The sequence below is a fragment of the Callorhinchus milii genome, unplaced genomic scaffold, assembly GCF_018977255.1.
Source record: "Callorhinchus milii isolate IMCB2004 unplaced genomic scaffold, IMCB_Cmil_1.0 Scaffold16, whole genome shotgun sequence".
Taxonomy (NCBI): domain Eukaryota; kingdom Metazoa; phylum Chordata; class Chondrichthyes; order Chimaeriformes; family Callorhinchidae; genus Callorhinchus; species Callorhinchus milii.
The window spans coordinates 8,326,424-8,348,579 of NW_024704757.1; the positions used below are offsets into that span (position 1 = coordinate 8,326,424).

A 22,156-nucleotide genomic window follows, 5' to 3' on the forward strand; every position below is an offset into this window, starting at 1 on the left:
CACCTCACTCCACAGGCTGCAGATCATCCAGAACTCTGCAGCCCGTGTCCTGTCCCATACTAGGCTCCGCGACCCTATCACCCCCATCCTTGCCCAACTCCACTGGCTTCCCATCACACAGAGGAAACAGTTCAAGATCCTGGTCCTCACCTTCAAAGCCCTCCATGGTCTTGCTCCCCCCTACCTCTCCGACCTCCTAACCCCCTACCACCCTGTTCACTCCCTCCGCTCAGCGGGCTCCGGCCTGCTTCACATCCCCTGCCTTGCTTGGCCCACTATTGGAGGGCGGGCCTTCCGCCACTCTGCACCCACCTTCTGGAACTCCATCCCGCAGTTCCTCCATCTCGCCCCCCTCCCTCGCCACCTTCAAGACCCACCTCAAGACCCTCCTCTTCGACCTTGCTTTCAATCTTTCTGCTTCCCCCCCTGCCCTCCACCACCCCACCCCCAGCTTGGGTCTTTAATTCTATCCTCCCGATGTGAAAGGCGCTATACAAATGTAATTTTGTTGTGGTTGTTCTTGTTCCTTGTGCCTCCATTCAACCATTGCTGCAGTCACTTCACATTACCAACACTGGGAGTGCCAACTCTCTGGCCTGAATGCTGTTTAATTGTAATTTATATTGTCACAGGATTTATGTTCAATTTTAAGTTACATGACTTCCCAATGCGATGGGGTTGGTGGTGGGAAGAACTAAATTAAGGTTGCTGCTAGCAGAGTCGTGTGTAGCTCACTGCTCCATCTCGCTCCTCTGCTGCTCTGGATACAAGCAGGAAAACACAGGAGATGTGCAATCTCTTCATGCGCAAGCGCTGAATTGCATGAGGAATGAATAATAGGCACCTCTTGCATTTGTTGTTGCACTTATATAATACTAGCTGTACCCGCTGCAGCCATGCTTGCGAACAGTTTCATTTAATCAGCCTTCTCTCTTTCGTCTGGCATTTTTATTTAGTTCTTCTTAGGCATCTTTATCCCTTATGATTAAGAAAACGTGCTATTGAACTCATTAGCATCCCTTGTTCACATATTTGCACACATATCCTTTTGGGAGGACTCAGTGGGAGGACTCCTGTGGGAGGACTTGTGTTGGGAGAACTCCTTGTTGGAGTCCATACATGTGTGATGAGCTTCTTTATGTCACGATAGGAGATACCCGAAAAAATATATGCCCACGGTACCCCCACAAGACCTTTTCCGATGAGGTATAAATAATGTCTCCACAACAATCGGTTAGACAGAAACACACACAGAGATTGCGTCTTTATTAGTATAAATGTATCTCTCCAGAAGGTTGTGTGACCTCTGTCTCTACTTAGTTACAGAACAACATGCATAGCTGCTTTGTTGCAGAATACCATGCATACCTTTTTGGGGGCTTAATTATAGCTTTTTTTTATATATATTTTAATTTAGCTCATCAGTGATCCCTGAAAAAAATATGCCCATGATATTCCCCATGCAAGTCCTTTCTACTGAAGTATAAACCATGTACCTACTTCAATCAATTACTGTGTTTTTGGCGGACTGATACAGACACACACACACAGACAGACACACAGACATTTTGTCTTCATTAGAATAATCTTTGAATTTTGATATCATTGTTTCACACTGGAAGGATGTTTCAAAGCTCCTCACAGGAATCAAGTATAATAACTGTGTATTTTGTAGGCAAACAGGGCAGCCAATTTGCCCATAACAATGTCCCACAAATAGCCATGAGGAGAATGAGTGATTTATCTGGAGCAGACAAGCGGAGAATACTGGGAGATTCAGATACCATATAATCTGCACTAATTGAGATTGGCCCCCAACAGCCAATAAGTGAGTGACCAACTTTATTGGGGGGTGTTCCTGGCCAAGACACAGAGAGAAACTCCTTTCAACCAAGGAGATGGAATCTGGGTTTGACATCTCAGAAGAAATGCATGAGATTTTAACGCATGAAATTTTAAACTCATATTTAATGACATGAGATTCGACAGAAAGATGTTAACATCTCACCTGTTCCTCTACATATAAATTTTTATTAAATAATAGAAGCCCACGGTACTAAAGGGACAGTGGCAGCATGGATACAGAACTGGCTGGGAGACAGAAAGCAGAGAGTGGTGGTGAACAGTTGTTATTCTGACTGGAGGGAAGTGTGCAGTGGTGTCCCCCAGGGATCGGTATTGGGACCACTGCTGTTTTTGATGCATATAAATGACCTGGACTTGGGTATGGGGAGTACAATTTCCAAGTTTGCAGATGATACTCAGCTAGGAAAGTAGTGAGGAGTGAGGAGGATAGTAGCAGACTGGACATTTAAAGGGTCACTTTCAAAACTCTTTTTCCACCTGTTCTCTCGCCCTCTCTGACATGTCTCTCTTTGTTTACAGTGCTGGTAGAAGGACAGCACTTTACTGAGTGCTGCCTCTCTTTGTGCGCTCTGTCTGCCTGCACACTTCGATTCCAGTTTCAATGCTGCCTGTCTTCAAAGAGTAACTCCTGCCAGAATAATGACATCAATCACTCTGCGTTTACCTGTGAAGAGGATCAGAAGGAAAATCCTTTTTGCTGTTTCCAACCCCCCCTCCCCACCCCGCCATCCCTCCCCAAGTGGTCAGCCAGCTCGGTTTTCTCTCTGTTCGGACAAGTCGCTCAGACTTTTAGATCATTTGGACAATTTCAATGTCAGCTCCGAATGACAATTCACCCTGGAAACAGATGAGCCTGAGTGCTTGATGTTTGTGGCTGCAATCGTGGGAGGCTGGGCTTGCCGGATATTAAAACTAAAAAAAACCTATAGATTTATAATAATAACAATATTCCTTGCATTTGATATAGCGCCTTATCATTTCTCGCCTCTTGAGCGAGAATGTTTTAGATTCAAGCTCTATGTCAGGGACATTGGGCTCACAGTCCTGACTCCAGTGCTGGGAGAGAATTGAACTGTCAGAGGTTCTGAAATTATGATGGGACATAAGTAGTAGGAAAAATAGTAAACAGTGAGGAGGATAGTAGCAGACTGCAAGAGGACATAGAGAGACTGGTAAAATGGGCAGACACGTGGCAGATGAAGTTTAATGTGGAAAAATGCGAAATTATGCATTTGGGAGGAGAGGCAATATAAGCTGATGGTAGAATCTTAAAGGGGGTGAAGGAACAGAGAGACCTGAGGGTTCATGCAAGTAAATCTTTGAAGGTGGCAGGGCAGGTAGATAAATTTGTTAAAAAAAAGCATACTGGACACTAGACTTTATAAATAGGGGCATAGAATACAGAAGTCAGGAAGTTAAGATGGATCTTTATAAAACACTGGTTAGACCTCAGCTAGAGACTGTGTTCAGTTCTGGGCACCACACTTAAGGAAGAATGTCAAGGGATTGGAGGGGGGTGCAAAGGAGATTTACCAGGAAGGTACCGGGAATGAGGACTTCAGTTATCAGGAGAGGCGAGAGAAGCCAGGATTATTCTCCTTGGAGTAGAAAAGTTTCAGAGGATAGAAGTTTTCAAAATGATGTGGGGATTCGATAGGGTGAACAAGGAGAAACTATTTCCACTGGCGGGTGGGTTGGTAACCCGAGGACACCGATTTAAAATAGCTGTTAAAGAAACAGGGGAGGGAGGAGAATTTTTTTCACACAGCGAGTTGTTCAGATCTGGAATGCATTGCCTGGAAGGGTGGTGGAAGCCAATTTGATAACAGCTTTTAAGAGCAAAGTAGAAGTAGATATTTGGGGAGGACAAGTTTGCAGGGCTACGAGGAGAGAGCACGGGTGTGGGATTGATTTGGATAGCTCCTTTCAAAGAGCCGGCAAAGAAACAATGGGCCAAATGGCCTCCTTCTGTGTTGTATAATTCTATGATTCTATGATAATGCACTGAACAATTACAGTCTGCTACTGCTCGAAAACAACAGCAACTCATTAGAGGCATCAATTGCTGTGAAAAGAACTTAGTAAGTAGTAAATTGGCTGGCGAATTCAATCTTAAAAGTGACATTTAGTAACACTTTCCTCATACTGAAATCCCCCATTGTGGAAAAAAAATCTCCTGACCTCCCATTTATGTTTGAAACACTCCAAGGCATTCATCCTTGGTGGAAAGTGCGATATGAATGGAACTTGTTGTTATCATTATTGTTGTTGTGATCTTATATAGTAAAGACAAAATGTCTGTGTCTGTCTGTGTGTCCACCAAGAACGTAATAACCGATTGATGTAGACATGATTTATACCTCATCGGAAAGGTCTTGTAAGGGGGAGTGTCATGGGCATATTTTTCGGGGGAAGCTCCTATCGTTGATGAGCTATATTAAAAAATATATTAAAAAATGCTTTAAGTAAGCCCCCAAAATGGTATGCAGGGTATTAATAATAATAATCCTTGCATTTGACATAGCGCTTTTCACGTCTTCTAGACGTCTCAAAGTGCTTCACAGAATATACTATAAAGTGAATTGACTGTATATTTGTGGGCAAAATGCGGCAGCCAATTGCGCACAGCAGCATCCCACAAACAGTCGTGGTTTGAAGTGACCAATTTTTATTATTTTTTTCTTGAAGGATTATTATCAGGCGGGTGAACTAAGGAAACTTGCCTAAGTTGCCTTGACCTAACTTGACTAACTTGCCTTGACCTAAACAAACTCATCACACACTGCTGTGCGCAATTGGCTGCCTCGTTACGCCCACAAAGTATACGATTAATTCACTTTAGAGTATACTTTGAGAAGTGCTTTGAGACGTCTCAAAGACGTGATAAGGCACTACATCAAATGCAAGGATTATTATTATTCTGCATCTGGTAATATTCCTGAGCTGTTGACTCGACATGTAAAATAATCATACTAAGGGAATCATGCCATAACCCAGGTTTCATTTTAAAATTCCTGAAACAGATTTTAAAATGCGGTAAAAATACATTTCAGTTGATCAGGATTCATGTATTCCAGATTTGAATACTGCAGTGCTCATTTTATCTTGAGAAATACACATTACATGACATTCCATTCTGCACGGGTTTCTGATCTGACTTGCTCCGAGTACCCCAAAATGCATCAGAAACATTCAGATGTGTCTGTTTCGCTGCGTATTTTCAAGTGTGTTTAGCTCTCACCCCTGATGTAACTGGCTGTAGCCTCGGTTAATCTGTTTAATCTAAGTGCTCCGGGACTCTACCCAGCGTGAAAGGCGCTATATAAATGCAAGTTGTTGTTATTGTTACAAAAACAGAGAGAGGTGGGAAAACTCAGCAGGTCAGGCAGCATCTATGGAGAAAGGAAAGTGAGTCAACGTTTCAGGTCCATGACCCTTCGTCAGAACTGACTCACTTTCCTTTCTCCATAGATGCTGCCTGACCTGTTAAGTTTTCCCAGCTCTCTCTGATTTTGTTTCAGATTCCGGCATCTGCAGTATTTTGTGTTTTGTTGTTATTGTTGTTTACTGGTTGTCAGCAAGAACCGAATCTCGCATTTTGTTTTCCGACTAGGCTTTAATCTTTCTTCCCAAACACTTCACCAGGAATTGGGGAACACAGTTGTGGTTCTGCTCTTCCTAAATTGCAACTTGAGCTATCTGTTGAAAGATATGCCGGCAATTAGAACTCATTAGTTTGCTTTTCATTGGACCTGAGATTATTTCATAGAATAACATAGTTGCTTATAGCCTTAGTAATTTAATTTATGGCACATTTTAAAGCCCACCTAATTAAAGTCAGTTTTTATCACTAGCCGAAAAACAGGCCATTCGGCCCAACTAGCCCATGACAGTGTGTATACTCTGCGTGAGTGTCGCATTACTCCCACCCCTCCCGCCCATTTGGAAATTGCGCTCCCTATAATCCAGGTCCAGACCATTAAATAGATCAGAAAGAGCAGTGGTCCCAATACCAACCCCTGAAGGACACCACTACACACCTCCCTCCAGTCAGAAAAGCAACCGTTTACTACCACTCTCTGCTTTCTGTCTCCTAGCCAGCTCTGGATCCATGTTGCCACAGTCCCTTTAATTCTGTGGGGTTCTATTTTGTTTATAAGTCTTTTATGTGGCACTTTGTCAAATGCCTTTTGAACATCTAGATAAACTACATCAACTGCACTACCTTCATCCACCCTCTCAGTCACTTCATCAAAAAATTCTATTATGTTTGTCAGACACGATCTGCCTTTAACAAATCCGTGTTGACTGTCCTTTATTAAACTATATTTTTCTAAGTGAGAATTTATATTGTCCCGGATTATAGTCTCCAGAAGTTTCCCTACTACTGATGTTAGGCTGATTGGCCTGTAGTTCTCAAGTTTATCCTGCTGCCCCATTTTGTATAGGGGAGTAACATTTGCAACCTTCCAGTCCTCTGGCACCACTCCAGTGTCCAAAGAGGATTGAAAGATTGTGGCCAGAGCCTCCGCTATTTCCACCCTTGCTTCCCTCAGTAACCTAGGATGCACCCCGTCTGGACCAGGTGATTTATTTATGTTGAGCACCGACAGCCTTGTTAATATCTCCTCTCCGTTGATTTTTATCATATCCAATTTCTGTTCACAAGCCTGCGATATTGTGGCATTGATTGCATCATCTAATTTTGTGAAGACAGTTGCAAAGTACTTATTTAATACATCAGCCATGCCCTCCGCCTCAACAAGACGATAGTGTGAGACTCTTTCCCCTGGTTGGAGAATCTAAAACTAGGGGTCATAGTCTCAGGATTAAAGGTCAGCCCTTTAGAACTGAGTTGAGAAAACATTTCTTCATTCCGAGGGTAGTGAATTTATGGAATTCATTACACCAGAAGGCTGTGAATGCTCAGTCATTGAACATATTCAAGACTGAGGTCGATAGATTTTTAAAAACTAAAGGGATTAAGGGATATGTGGATAGGGCGGGTAAATGGAATTAATTAGTAGATCAGTCATGATCTTATTAAATGACGGGGCAGGCTCGAGGGGCCAAATGGCCTACTCCTGCTCCTATTTCTTATGTTCTTATATCCTGTGAAGTGATTTAAGCCATCCTCTTGACGTGAAATGTGCTGTATCAAATGTAAAGATTGTTATTACCTATCAATTCCCTTCTCGTTCGTAGATGCAGATTTGAATCTGTCACTCTGTCTGTCTGAAATGCAAAAATCAAGTCCTGGATCAGAGCTTCGTTTCTTCAGTTGAACATCAACCAGACCAAAGCTCTCTTGATTGGCTCCCATCAGCTCCCTCAGGTGCTGACAGCATCACCATTCAAAGATGCAAACTCCACCTTACTAAGCCAGTCCAGAACCTTGGCGTCTTATTTGACCCTCAACTATCCTTTCTACCCCAAATCTGTACCATGACTGTGACAAAAAAATCACTACGCTTTTTTTTACACTTGACAATGATGTGTTGACATGTCTGCTGCCTACACTCAGCAGGCTCCCGCCTACTCCAGGTCTCCCACCTGACCTGTTTTTGGAACTCCATCCGGCAATCCCTTCACCTTGCTCCCTCTCTTGCCTCCTTCAAGGCACGACTCAAGATCCTCCTTTTTCACCGTGCCTTCAGCTGCCCTCCAAGCCCCCTGCCCTCCCTCATTACAATTCTGCCCCCCATACTTGGGTCCTGATCCCTGACTGTTCAGCATCTTGGGACGTCCTCCCAACGTGAAAGGTGCTTTACAAATGTCATTTTGTTGTTGTTGATTATTGCAACATGTTAAGGCTCTATAAAACACACATTTTTATAGTCATTTTTATAGTCATTTTTATAATCAATCATAGTCATATAATAATAATTAATTGATCATAGACAGTCACTATACATTGTAGTAAATCCCTTTAAATGCTTCGAGATGTCCTCCCGACAAGAAAGATATCAGATACAAGGATTAAAAAATAATAATAATCCTTGCATTTGATACAGCGCCTTATCATGTCTTTGAGAACTGTTAAGTGAATTGACTGTATATTTTGGGGGTGAATCTTATGGATCTATTTTAAATTCTTTCCCTCTCGATCCTCATCATTTTATTCCTTCTCATCAGTCAACTCCGTGCAACTGGGTGTTAACTTAAGCTCAACGCTGCACGCCACAGAGTGAATCCTGACTACATCTAAGCAATTTGGTTTTGTACATGGATTCCACCTATTCATCCGTGTCTTAATATTGAGGTGGGTACACTGCTGCTCAATTACAGCATCAGGTCTGATTGGTTTTGGCATTTCACAGAGAGCAGGCACCCATCATCAGTATCACTTTGCTGTTGTCACATTTTGACGGTCAAGAAAATGCAGCCAAATCACCTCTCTTGGGCAAAATAAGAATCAACAGCGTGGGTTTCTGACAGGCAAATGTACAGCACATCATGATTCTACCTTGACCTGTGGGACGGGGCAGGTGACAAATTAAAAGGGAAGTCGTTTATTGCTTTGGTTATTTATCGCACATTTTAAAAACCGCCTAATTAAAGTCAGCTTTTATCACCTTTTATCAAATCATGATGGATCATCAAATTATTTTAAGGACATTGAAGCAGTTGCCATAAATCATACTCAGGTACAATAACAACTTGGACTTATATGCAATAACTGTAGGAACAGCAGGAGCTTTCAGGCAGGCCCATCAGTTTATTAGATCACAGGAGGTCTTTTCTATGATTCCATTACTTTTTCTTATACTTCTTTATACCACCAGGAGAAATGTTGTATATTCTGCCTGCCTGCCCGACTGCCTGTGTCTGTCTGTCATCCACCTGCCTGCCCGTCTACCAGCCTGCCTGCCAATAAATATATCCTGACCAACAGTAAATTGGCCACTTACTTCATGGCTGTCTGTGGGACATTGCTGTGTGCAAATAGGCTGCTGGATTCGCCTACGAAATGCTCAGTCTATACATGTTACACTATTATCCTGTGAAGCGCTTTAAAATGTCATCCTGACGTGAAAGGTGCTATATCAAATGTAAGGATTATTGTTATTGTTATTATTATAAAATGATTTGCGCTGTGGTAGGAGCTGAGATTCCTGAATTGCTAATTTAGATGAAAACGGAGACGTACATAGAATCATAGAATATTTACTGGACACCAGGAGACCATTCTTCACCTGTTGTGACTTCCACGGGAGCTATCCCATGCTCTTTCCCTGGCCTCTAAATATAATCTTCAGTTGCCTGTCTAATTGGCTTATAAATATAACAACAATAACTCGTATTTATATAGTGCCCTCCACACCGGGCGGTGTCCCAGAGCGCTTAACAATGGTGGAGACTGATGTCAAGCCAGGGGGAGGGGGAAGATGACCATAGGCACGGTCGAAGAGGAAGGTCTTCAGGCGCAACTTGATAATGAGGGAAGAGGGGGCAAGGCGAAGACATCGAGGGATATCCTTTTGGTCTAAACTTTGATAGTCACTTGTGACAAAGCAGTCTGTCAAATAACCTTGGTGTGAATCATCTTGTCTAACCTTTTGCTTCAACCTTTCCAATCCTTGTTGGTGTCTGTGCTTAAATCCAGTGCCATAAATTGACTGTCCTCAGTTTATGGCCCTGGATTTAAGGACAGACATCATGAAGGATTTCTCTATCCAGAGGGAAATGAACAGCTGGAACAGGATTACAAGGTCGGGTGGTTGAAACCAGGATGTTGGACTCACTTATGAACCAGCTTGACGCTGTGCTGGGAATACGGCTGTGTGGATATTTTATAATAAGCCTAATAATCATTGCATTTGATATAACGCTTTATCACGTCATTGTGATGTCCCAAAGCGCTTCACAGAATATACTGTAAAGTGAATTAACTATATATTTTATGGGTGAAACACAGCAGCCAATTGCGCACAGTCGTCGTGGATTGAGTGACCATTTATTTATTTTTTGGGTGGATTATTACCCCCTGAAATGTGCCAATTGACTAACAACTGGGTTCCTACTTATTGAGAGGTAAACAGAGGCGTGTGGAGTAAGGAAACTTACCTAAGGTTTCGCCCTAATTGGGAATCGAACCCAGGTCCTCTCGCTTGCGAGGCGAGCACTCTAACCATTACTCTCATCATTTTGAATGGATGAGATCAAAGGGGTTGAAGGGTCCCTTCCATCTGAGCCTCCGTGTGATGATCACTCATCGCTTCATTTCAAAAGCTGGTTTCTTTTTAAGAAGAGCAGAGAAACTGAAGTTTGTGTTGTCTTCCCTGCTTGGGCACGGATACTCAGTTCTGGCAGCTTGGGGAATTGAGGCATGTTTGATTCACTACTTTGATCTCTCGGCGTAAGTCAATTTTCCAAAACGTTGTCTCTTGTGTTTCAAAGCGAATTTTCAAGCCTATAAGTGAGATAAGCAGGAAGCAAAATAAGCACAGAATCTCAGAGGCAGCATCTGTTATTAAATGTTAAGGAGAAAAGAAAGAATCTGTTAGGTTTATACAGGGTGCTCTGGAGGGAGAATGAGACGAGACGGAAATTGTCGGCGTTTGGGTTTCAACGATAGATTTCAGGACCCGTTCTACAAATAGTTGCATCAGGAAACGGTGAAAACAGCTGATTAGTTCTGGCTCATGATTGTAATGAATGGCATACGACAGCGGGATTTAATACCAAGCTTCTTTATACGTTTTGGGCGTCAAAAAAATCATATTTTCATCCTGATCGTACTCTCCAGAGGACAATTATCTACATCACAACTGACTTCCGTTTGCTACCTTGCATTAGTGTAATGCGAAGTAGCGAATGGAAGTCCGGCCAAGACGGAGCTTTGAAACATTGATGGAGGAACCATCGCTCAAATGAGATGCTAAACTGAGGTCCTGTCTGCCTGTTTAGGTGGATATTAAAAATTCCATGCGCAATTCAAAAAGAGAAGAGAGTTTCCTCCAGTGTTCTGGCCACCTATCCTCCAGATACAATTAGTTACTCACTTGATGGCTATTTGAGGGACATTACTGCGTGCAAACTGGTTACAATATTCGCCTATGAAACACGGTCATTGCACTTTACAGTGTATCCTGTGAAGAGCTTTGAGACCTCATTCGGATGTGAAAGGTGCTATATCAAATTTAGGATGATTAAACTATTTGAAAAACAAAGCTCTCCACTCGATAAATAATAATAATAATCTTTGCATTTGATATAGTGCCTTTTCATGTCTTCGAGACGTCTCAAAGCGCTTCACAGAATACACTGTGAAGTGAACTGACTTTATTTTGTGGGCAAAACTCAGCAGTCAATCGTGTACTGCAGTGTCCCACAAACAGTCATGGACTGAGTGACCAAATTATATTATTATTTTTTATTTTATTTTTTGAAGGGATTATAGACAATAGACAAACAACCAATAGACAAACAACCAAATTCCTACTTACTGCTAAGTAAACAGAGGTGTGTGGAGTAAGGAAACTTGCCCAATGTTTCGCCCCGCCTGGGAATCAAACCCTGGTCCTCTTGCTTGCAAGGGAGTGCTCTAACCACTAAGCTACATAATTCCAACGTTGTACAAAGTATCCAGGCTGGGCAACAATAGAAAAATTCTATATTGTATTTCTCGAGCTATAAAGAAGGAACTTGTGTTTTTATAATGCCGATAACATCTCAAAGCACTTCGCAGTAATTAATGTCAAGAGTAAAGCTTGTTTTATTGCAAGCAAAAGCAGCAACTATTTTGCACAAGCCAATAACCCATAAATAGCCATAGGCCATTAATCTGGAGGATTGTTGGTCCAGGACCCCAAGTGAAACTCTCAACTCTTTTTCCAACAGTATAATGGACTCTTTAGCACCCACATGACAAGACCTCGGTTTAACATCTCCTCCAAATGACGTCTGACAATGCATGACTCTTCTCTGTATCCCTGCACATCTGCACCTCATTGGAACATTGGCATAGTCTTTAAATCTGGTGTTGGATTTAAACCAAAATTGACCCAGAATCAAGAGTGCTGCCAACTGAGCCGGTCTGACACTTTCAGTATGGGAGAGCTTTTATGATCTGGGGAATAAAATCCAATGTGTGCTTACATTGTAAAATTGCTAATCTTTTGGCTTTGTACATTATTAAATGCAATGCACCTGTACTTTTGGACGTAGTTTGACAAAATAAGCTTGCTTAGTTCGATCAGACCCTGAACGGAGCAGATAATTCTGGATACGCCGTTTATATTTTAATTTTCCCCAATGTAGAAAAGAACTGGAGCATAGAAACAAAATTAAAATTCTTAAGTTAATTGGATTTTGCACTCCCTGTTAAAAAGCAATATTCCTTTTGAGAAGAAAAATTGTTCGCAAAAAGTAAATGCTGTGAGTGAAGAAGAAGGTTAAAGGGGCCTCTCAATGGCTCTTTCAAAAGCTTTCAGAACAATCAGTTCATTCCCTAATATAGTTTGGGATTATCGTGACAGAGATTAAATACGCTTACAAAATACATACCCACTACGCATCACAGTCAATTCTGTAAAACGCTTTAAAACATTCTCCTAATTTAAAAGGCCCTACATCAAATGCAAAGATTATTATTACCATATTTTAATTTTAACCTGTCAACCTGACTCGGTTGGTAGTGATCTCACCACTGAGTTGGTGCCCAGGCCGGCAATCTCCAAGGTAAAAATGATCATTCACTTCATGGCTGTTTGTGGGAAGTGCAAATTGGCTAAACTTTGGCTAGACATACACAGTCAACGCATGTTACAATAAATGCTGTGAAGCATTTGAGATGTTTCGTCATGATAGGCACCGTATCAAACGCAAGTTTTTTTATGCTACTATATTATTTGGGGGAGGATTATATTGGACGCAAGTGGTTATGCAAACCAGCGCAGTGTCTCATAAAGCAGCAATAAAATTTGCTAAAATTAATTAAAATTGATAAAATTAATTAAAATTAATAAAAATTAATGAAATTAATTTAATCATAAGTTGCTCTGGAATGTCTCTCCCTCAAAGGGGCAGAGACAGGTTTGCCTGTTTAATGTTCCCTCGGCTACTCTGTTCAGAGATTTCAAAACGACTATCTGGCATCTCACCATCCTCCCTCCCGATAACCGATAGCTTGCCCTTCATTCTGCTGATAGCTGCATAAATTTCTCTCAAAGGTCTGCCAAGACTACTTTGATAATTACTTTGATTCAAACAGGGCTGCAGCAATGGACTTCAGCCTTGATTAAACTGTCAATTACTAGCCCAAGTCCATGGAAAATCATGCAGGAAAACGTGTTTGTCCTGCATGCTTCATACTGCATTTTGTATCTGGTACAGACAGGCTATAGAGCTTCTTCGATCGCATGGTGGACAAAGGCAATGCCAGGTATAATAGTCCTTGCATTTTGATAAAGTGCCTTTAACATCTTAAAGTTACTTAGGTGTTGTGACTGTGCATTTGTAGGCAAACACACGGCACGGTCCCGCTAACAACAACAGAAATAAATGCATTCATATAGTGCCTTTCACGTCGGGAGGACATCTCAAGGCATTGGACAGTGAGGGGTTTGCAACCGTGCTGGGGGTTAGAGTCAATTTGGTTGGAGGGCACAGGGGGGGTAGGTGTGGGAGGATGATCGAAGGCACAGTCAAAGAGGGAGGTCTTGAAGGGTCCTTGTTAGACATCAAGTCCTAGGTGAGAACTAACATTCGTCAGTTGAACATCAACAAGACCGAGGCTCTTCTGATTGGCTTCCGTCAGCGTCTCTGCACCTCAGGCGCTGACAGCATCACCATTCAAGGATGCACACTCCACCTTATTAAGCCAGTCCGGAACCTTGGCATCTTGTTTGACCCTCAACTATCCTTTCTACCCCACATGATTACCATGTCCCGCTCTGTCTTCCCCCACCTCTGTAACATTGCCCGGCTCCGCTCATGTTACACACCACAGGCCGCCGAAACCCTCATACACACATTCATAACATCCAGGCTTGACTATGCAAACTCCCTGCTTGTCGGCCTCCCCAACTCCTCCCTCCACAGGCTGCAGATCATCCAGATCCAGATCATCCGTGACCCCCATCCTTGCCCAACTCCACTGGCTTCCACCGGCTTCCCATCGAACAGAGATACAGTTCAAGGTACTGGTCCTCACCTTCAAAGCTCTCCATGACCTCGCTCCACCCTACCTTTGCGATCACTTAAACCCCTACCATCCTGCCCACTCCATAGGCTCCAGCCTGCTTTACGTCCCCTGCCTCACCTGTCCCACCATTGGCGGGTGGGCCTTTAGCCACTCTACCCTCACCCTCACCCTCTGGAACTCCATCCTGCAGTCCCTCCACCCTCCCCAATCCCGACTTCAGTTCGGGTTCGAAACACTGACTGTCCAGCACCTTGGGACGTCCTCCCGACATGAAAGGCGCTGTAATTTTGTTGTTGTTGGAGACAAGGGAGGGGGCAAGACAGAGTATTTCCAGGATGGATCTCCAGGGTGGGAGCAGAAAGGCTGAAGGTCCAACCACCATCAGTGGGGCAGGCAGAATGGGGGATGTGGAGCAGGCTAAAGCCCACCGAGCGGAGGGAGTGGAATCAAAACCATCACAGTGATTAAACTAGGAGATTTATAGTCAGGATACCGGGAGAAACTCTCTTTTTCCAATAGCGTTGCGGGATCTTTACCATCCACCTGAACAGGCAGATTTTTTTAACATCTCATCTGGAAGACGATGAATTGCAATGTTCATCGGGAATCAGCCAAGAGTATGGTGCAAAGTCCTGACATGGGGCTCAAACCCACAACCTCATTATCTGGAGGTGCGAGTGCTAGCAACTGAGCCAGGCTGACAACAAACCTCTCTCGAGGCATAGCAAAATCAAGATTTTTTGAGCTTCAAAGCTTTATTCCAGTGAAATTCTGCACTTCAGAACGCAACGTAGTGAAACTTCAAGACACTGTAGCTCAGTGGTTAGAGCACTCGCCTTGCAAGCGAGACACCTGGGTTCAATTCCAGGCAGGGCGAAACCTTGGGCAAGTTTTCTTACTCCAAACGCCTAATAATAATCCCTCCAAAACAAAACAATAATAAATTGGTCATTTTCAGTCCATGACTGTTTGTGGAACACTACTGTGCGCAATTGGCTGCCGCGTTTCGCCCACAAATATACGGTCAATTCACATTACAGTATATTCTGTGAAGAGCTTTGAGACGTCTAGAAGATGTGAAAAGCACTACATCAAATGCAAGGATTATTATTATTATTATTAATTATTACCCTAATTGGAATGAAATCTATCAAACTCCAAACGCCCACTTTATTCAAGAATTTCTCTTTTGACATGAAATACTGTGCTTTCCAAGATGTTCCTTTCTGGGATAGCTGCTCGCAATATTTTGCCTGAATCACTTTGCAAATGTCTCCCAAATTCTTTAAGCATTGGCAGATGAAAATGCACTGAGCACTCTGGCTCTTGCCACAGTATTGGTAAACAAATTATTGTCTGCTAGTTTGATGCTGTACTTGTCAGCAGTTCTTGTTTTGTAAGTCATATATTTCTGACACTTTTTTTAGTAGAGGAAACTCTTTCCATGTACTTTTTGTCTGACTGCGTGAGAGAGCGTTCCGATGTGAAAGGAATTGAGTTACATACAATGATATAGCTCAGAAATGAGCCATTCGGCCCAACTGCTCTGTCTCAGTATTTATGCTACATGTGAGCCCCCACTTGTTCTATTTCCCTCTCCTATTACGCTCTATTCCCTTTTCCCTCATTTATAAAGAATGTATGCATTTGGTTGCAAATGCTGGTCACTCAATCCACGACTGTTTGTGGGACGCTGCTTGTGCAATTGGCTGCCGTGTTTCGCCCACAAAATATAGTCAATTCACTTTGAAGCGTATTCTGTGAAGCGCTTTGAGACATCTTGAAGATGTGATACGGCACTATATCAAATGCAAGGATTATTATTATGCAGCAACTTTTCTCTTGAATAAGTTAACGTGTTTGCTTCAACCACAGATTCTGGCAGTGAGTTCTAGATGTTCTCCACCATCTCTGGTTTCTTCTCAACTCCCTATCAGATCTGTTCCCAACTCCCTTATATTTATTGTTTTGGAGTCGGGGATTATATCAAATACAAGAATTTTTATTACAAATTAATTACCCTGTAAAATGGGATTGATCACTCTATCCAGAAGTCATTGTGTGTGCCTGGCACTTGCTTTATTTCATATTCGGCACTCCATGAATCACATTCTCCTAGTTGCCGTGTGCTGGAAGAGTCGATTTAAGAATACCCTGTTGAAGTTTGTTTCGCCATTAGGTGAGATGAACAGAAGTAAAAGCCAATTTAATTCAGGGTGATGAATCGACGTGCGTGTTCTGTGGAGGAGAGCCACAATGGAGAAAGGCGTCAGATGATAATTATGTTTGCAGGTGTTTGGAAATAATGAGCTATCAATAAAACAGCAGAAGTTGCGATAAGGCAACTATAATCAGACAGCTTAGCTCTTACTAGGCTGGTTTCCGTTATTACTCTTACCTTTCCGAGGAATACATTGCAACCTGCTTTTGCTGTTTTAACAGAATGATGTGATCCTGTTTATGTTCAGAAGCGAGAGATGGGAAATTCAACTTTCTTTGATTTTCAGCATATAATAATAATAGTAATCCGTGCATTTGATATGCCAAGATATAGGATTATTGTACAGTGCTTTCACGTCAGGACAACGTCTCAAAGAGCTTCACTGATTACAATGTTAAGTGTAGTGACTGTGCATTTTGAAGGTGAACACAGCAGCAATGTCTCACACCTAGCGACCAGTTTTATTGTGGCTGATTGTGGGACATTGCTGTGTGCAAATTGGTTGCAGTGTTCACAGTCATTACACTTTACCGAAACTCTGTGTAGCACTTTAAGATACTATAGATATTAAGGGGCTTATATCAAATACAAGGATTGTTATTTTTAAGTAATTCTGGTTTATGGGAAAGAATCACCCAACGTTCATGACTCAAATTCCCTATTAAGGAATATGGTTAAGAAATACTGCAAGTTAGACCCCATTAGCTATGATTCAATAATGTTCTGCTCTGTTACAAATGATGCAAGCTATAATAACATTAACCATTCTTGCATTTGATATAGCACCTTTCACATCGGGATGTTATCTCAAAGCGCTTCAGAGTTTTTACTGTAAAGTGTATTTTGCAGGTGGTATTTTGTACTTTTAACAGCACTACATGGCCTCACGTCAGTCTCTTTGCACCTGCGAAATATATCCATAGCAGGAATGAAAGGCACTTGAAAGAGGAGCATGGTGAGGAAGGTGTGCAATTAGTGCCGTAAGGTATATGCGCTGTCAAAACACCCGTATTGCTGCATGACGTCTCTGAGGGTGTGTGGGCTGTAATTGCACCATTCAAGGTTCAGGGTTGATTGCACCTCATCAATCGCAGCCATTGATTGTGTCTGTGACACAAACCCCTGGTTACGTCCGACAATTTGTAAACAGCCTCACTTCAGTTTCCTTCACTCATTAGCTTCTTCCCTTGTAAAGAAATATTTTATATCCAGCACAGGCTTCTGAATTAATCGGGCAGTTTTAGCGTTTGACTGGAGAATGTCTGTTCCTCAGGGTCAATTCTTTTAAGACTTATTTTAGAAATATTTCTCTCCCTTCTGTCCCCCAGGCAAAACGCATGATATTCACATTGATTTAATATTGCCATAATGTGGCATTAATCAATCGAAGTGCACTGATTTCTATGTCTCACTCTTCCATAAACACATTCTTTCATTCCTCAGAGGCTTTTATCTTTTACGAGAACACTGGGCTTTCCTTCTGAACAGGGCAGGGATTGGAAAGCCTCCAAAATACACAGTCACTACACTTTACAGCAAATCCTGTGAAACACTTTAAGACAGCCGTCCAATGCGAAAAACGCTATAGCAAATGCAGAATGTGAGGATTATTACTATTATTTATATTTAAGGGAAAAAAGAAAAGAAGTGAAGGGAGGTGACCAACTGTGGAAATAACTGTGAATAGGTTAAGTTGCTAAATAGGAATAGAGAAAGTAATCCCAGAACCACACTGTCAGATACAAAAGGCAGCAGGGTAAGAGGGTTCAGGGTTTAAGACTTTATCTTCCCTTCGAAATGGATTTTGTTTGGCTCAAAACCTGGTCAACCAAAAGACATCAATGTGACTTTAGTGCATTGACTACACACTTGTGAATTAAACTTTATTGAAAAATTGCATAACGTCCATTCTCGGTTTACAGCGTCATTGGACGTCTGTCTGAGATTTTCTTTATGTTAAGAGCTTAAAACTATTATGAGATCAGGGAAATTGCCCCAGTGTCCTGAGCAAGAATCCACCAGTGTCTGGGCAAACAATTCCACAGATAAAATTGATCATTCATTTCATGGCAGATTGAAGAAGTGACAAATTGACTGCCGTGTTCACCTACAAAAAACACACTTTACAGTAAATCCTGTGAAGCTCATTGACTGGTCCTCCTGACATCCTCCTGACTTGTAAGGCTCTGAGCCAAATGCAAGGATCAGTATTATTATTGTTATTATTTATCATTAGAAAGTTGCTGAGCACATTCTTCATGACTGAAAGCTTTAAGTTGCGTTTTGTTTTTGCGAACAGCTTCACTTTACTTTGGAGCAACCTAAATTCAGCCATGTTGTGTTCTAGCCTGAGATACTGTAAACTGCGAGATAGTTGAGTTATTCACTTATTATGATACACCATTCTATCGAAGCTTTGCCAACCTTTCTATTCGTTAGTATTTTAAACAGACCCTTTTCTGAATCACTGCAAATCAAGACAAGTAGACCTAGTCTGTCCATTTCTCCACTTGTCCCATCGTCTCTGGGATCAATCCAACTGTATCTTCTGCACCCCATCTATCTATCTCAACAGGGTTGAAAAAGTAAACCCAGATCAATCCTTTAGGATGCACCAGGACAATAGAACAAGAGGACACAGGTTTGGAATATCAAAATGCAGTTTTTGTTTACTCAGAGGGAATTAACGACCGGAACACATTTCCAGGAAGGATGGTTGAGGACAGGGCACTGGGACTCATTTAAAAAGCAGCTTGATGCTGCAATGAGGGGGAAGTATTCTGGCGAAATGCCACATTCACCAGATGCAAACCCTCTGCTTGTAAACATTGGTCTTGATGTTACTCTCAGGTTTTTGAATCGATAAATAAATCATTTCAGTGTGGTGGAGTGGCATTAGGAGGGGGAATGAAAGTGAAAATGCCCCCTTGCTGGTGTAATGTTCACTTCAAGCTTTTTATTTTAGACTTTCTCGCAATCCAGGTTTTGCTTGAATTATAATCAATTGTCTGTCCTGTGCTGACCCAACCACACCATATCTGTTAATGGGCTAAATAAATATACAAATAGTAAAATGTGTATTATGTTGAAGTGTTTGAAAGCGCTTTACAGGATTAACTGGGAAGTGTAGTGACTGTGTATTCATAGGCAAACATAGCAGCCAATTTACAATACAGCCCTGAAGTGAATGGCCAAGTAAGTTGGTGGATTGTTAATGAAGCCACTTGTAAAAGCATCCCAACATAAACAACTGCATGTAGTTTAAATGTGTCAGCAAGGGTTCAGACACACTGAAATACAGCCACATCCATTGGGTGCAATCAAACTCCTGATGCCGGGGGTTATTCCTGGATTTTCTAAAAAATAAATAAATAAAATCGTGATGAAGCGACCTTTTCAAACTGCTGCTGTTGACTTTTTAAGCAACCCACATATGTGAGGTGGCTGAAAGTCATTAAAGCAGAGCTCCACCCCCGACTGGTTGACAGTAAGTCAGTGTTGTTGAAGTGAAAGATGTGGGATAATGATAGGATCGGTGAGCTGCTGACTGTTGACTCATTGATGAGTAAATGCACAGAGGAACCTGGAGGAGGTGACCACAAGGAACAACTTTCCTTTGGCTCCATCAATGTCTGCCTCTCTTTCCCACATACTAACATCCTGTATCAATAACGATCTTTGCATTTCACACAGTACGCACCTATCACATCAAAAGCATTTCACAGGTTTTGTAAAGTGTAGTGACTGTCATTTGGAGGCGAATTGCATAGCTAATTTGCACACAATAATTTCCAACAAACAACAAAGAGATTACATTTGTATAGCGCCTTTCACGTCGGGAGGACGTCCCAAGGCGCTGGACAGTGTACAGCATTTCAGACCCGAGCTGGGGTCAGGGGGGGAGAAAGGAGGGGAGGGGAAAGGGGGTGACTGATGGATGGTCGAAGAGGAAAGTTTTGAGGCGGACTTGAAGGAGTCATGAAGTGAGTGGCACATTTTATCTGGGGGATTGTTGGCCAGGATACCAGGAGAAACTCCCATCTCTTTTTGAATAGTGCCTTGGTCATCTTAAATGTGCACCTGAAGAGAGAGATGGGAGCTTGGTTTAACATCTCATCCAAAAGATGGCACCTCGAACAATGCAGCCCTCCTTCAACACTTTAATGGAGTAGCAGAACTCAAACCCCACTGCTGTGCGGAATTGGCTGCCGCATTTCACCCACAAAATATACAATCAATTCAATTTGCAGTGTAATCCGTGAAATGTTTTGAGACGTCTCAACGATATGATGAGGCACTGTATCATATGCAAGGATTATTATTATTATATAACCTTCTGACTCAGAGGCGAGAGTCCCAGCAACTGAGCTAGACCTGACAATCGTCTGGCAATTAATCATGAAAAATTTGTTCCACTGTTAGGGGCTTGAAGGACAAGAGAGCATGTGATTGTGACCGGAGGGAGTAAAAGTGTAAGTGGTGTACCTATGCGTACCTCTGTCTGGTTTGGATACTCTTAGATACAGCCTGACCAAATTAAAAAGTCGCCATGTCCATGCCCTCTGCTCTCCTATAAAATCTATTTGACTTGTTTCCTCTCTCTCTGCTTTCAAAGCCTTCTTAGCAAAATATCTCTTGAACCATGACTTTGCTCAACTTTCTGTAAAACTCCTTTACAGCTTCCAAGCACTCCATGACGTCTCCTCTGGGTGAATGGTGCTGTACAGTGGCAAGTTCGCATGGATGTGAAGCTCACCTGATAAACGCCTGACCACCAGGTAAGACCAGAGTCACTTGGCATTCAGCCTTTAGAGTTGTGCCGAATCGTGGACAATTCTTACATCTCGTTTTAATTTGGAACATTGGTTTCCACTTTCCTTAAGAAGAATTGACTTCCAAATTGAGACTGAAATGCAGGGTTAACAGACACTGAATGGGAAGAGTCCTTGTTCCCAGTGACTGATCAACATCTATAAAACCCACCAATGGACCAGGTTGGACTGGTCTATCATCAGCAGTGCCCCTGGAGAACTGCGGTCCCAAACTGGATGACAGAAAACAACAACAAAATTACATTTATATAGCGTCTTTCTCGTCGGGAGGACGTTCCAAGATGCTAGGAACCACCACTGAGGGTTAACTTGATTCCGACTTTCTGTTACCAATTATATCACATTGGAGTCAGTTAACCTCCAAGAAGACCCTGCTTACCTCCAGGGACCTGAGTGCGGGTGAGAGCTGAGGGGTGGAGGGGAAAGATGACTGAGAGCGTGGTTGAAGGGAGCGAGCGTGTAAGAGGCCAGAGAGTGGTGCTCTGCCCACTGTATGACGCAAACACGAGGGCGTGTTCCCAGCTAGAGCCCACGTGAGTTTCCAGGCCCATCAATTAACTGCCCGTCAATTAAACAAACTTGAGCCTAGATATTTTTGCAACTTGGGAACCTCATGTATGCTGTTTGCTAAGTCTTTTGCAAACAGCTTCTGCAAGCAGTTTCTCAAACAGAATCTAATTAAAGGGACAGGCCTCCACATTTCCCTTAAATAATATTACATAGATATACATACATACTATTTACTTATTACTAAGGATTACAACAACAGGGTTACTGTGACAGGGGTAAGTCAAATGTGCTTTGAGTCCAACCCATGCGAGTGAGTTGTTTGAAGCCACAATGCAAACGCCTCTGATGGCACTGCAACAGTGGAGTGTGTGTGTGCATGTGTGTGTGGGCGTGAGTGTATGTGCACGTATATGTGCATGCATGTGCCTGCATACGTGTGTGTGTGTGTTTATGATTTGAGCAGCCCAGCAGCGTGAGGAGGGAACTGAGTGAGGTGGAACAGATTGAGAATTCTGTTAAGGACTTTGGTAAGAGTGGGAATTCTTCAGCAAGTTAGAGCAAGAGAGAACTCTTTCATTC

At 42.4% G+C, this 22,156-nt stretch overlaps 1 long non-coding RNA gene across 1 annotated transcript in view; it reads left to right on the forward strand.

Annotated features, from left to right (window-relative positions):
* LOC103178689 overlaps positions 1–22,156 on the forward strand; it is a 192,854-nt gene that overhangs the window by 100,325 nt on the left and 70,373 nt on the right. The window contains exon 3 of the long non-coding RNA XR_006085539.1: positions 20,915–21,013. This is a non-coding gene — a long non-coding RNA (uncharacterized LOC103178689). The remainder of the gene's footprint in view (positions 1–20,914; positions 21,014–22,156) is intronic.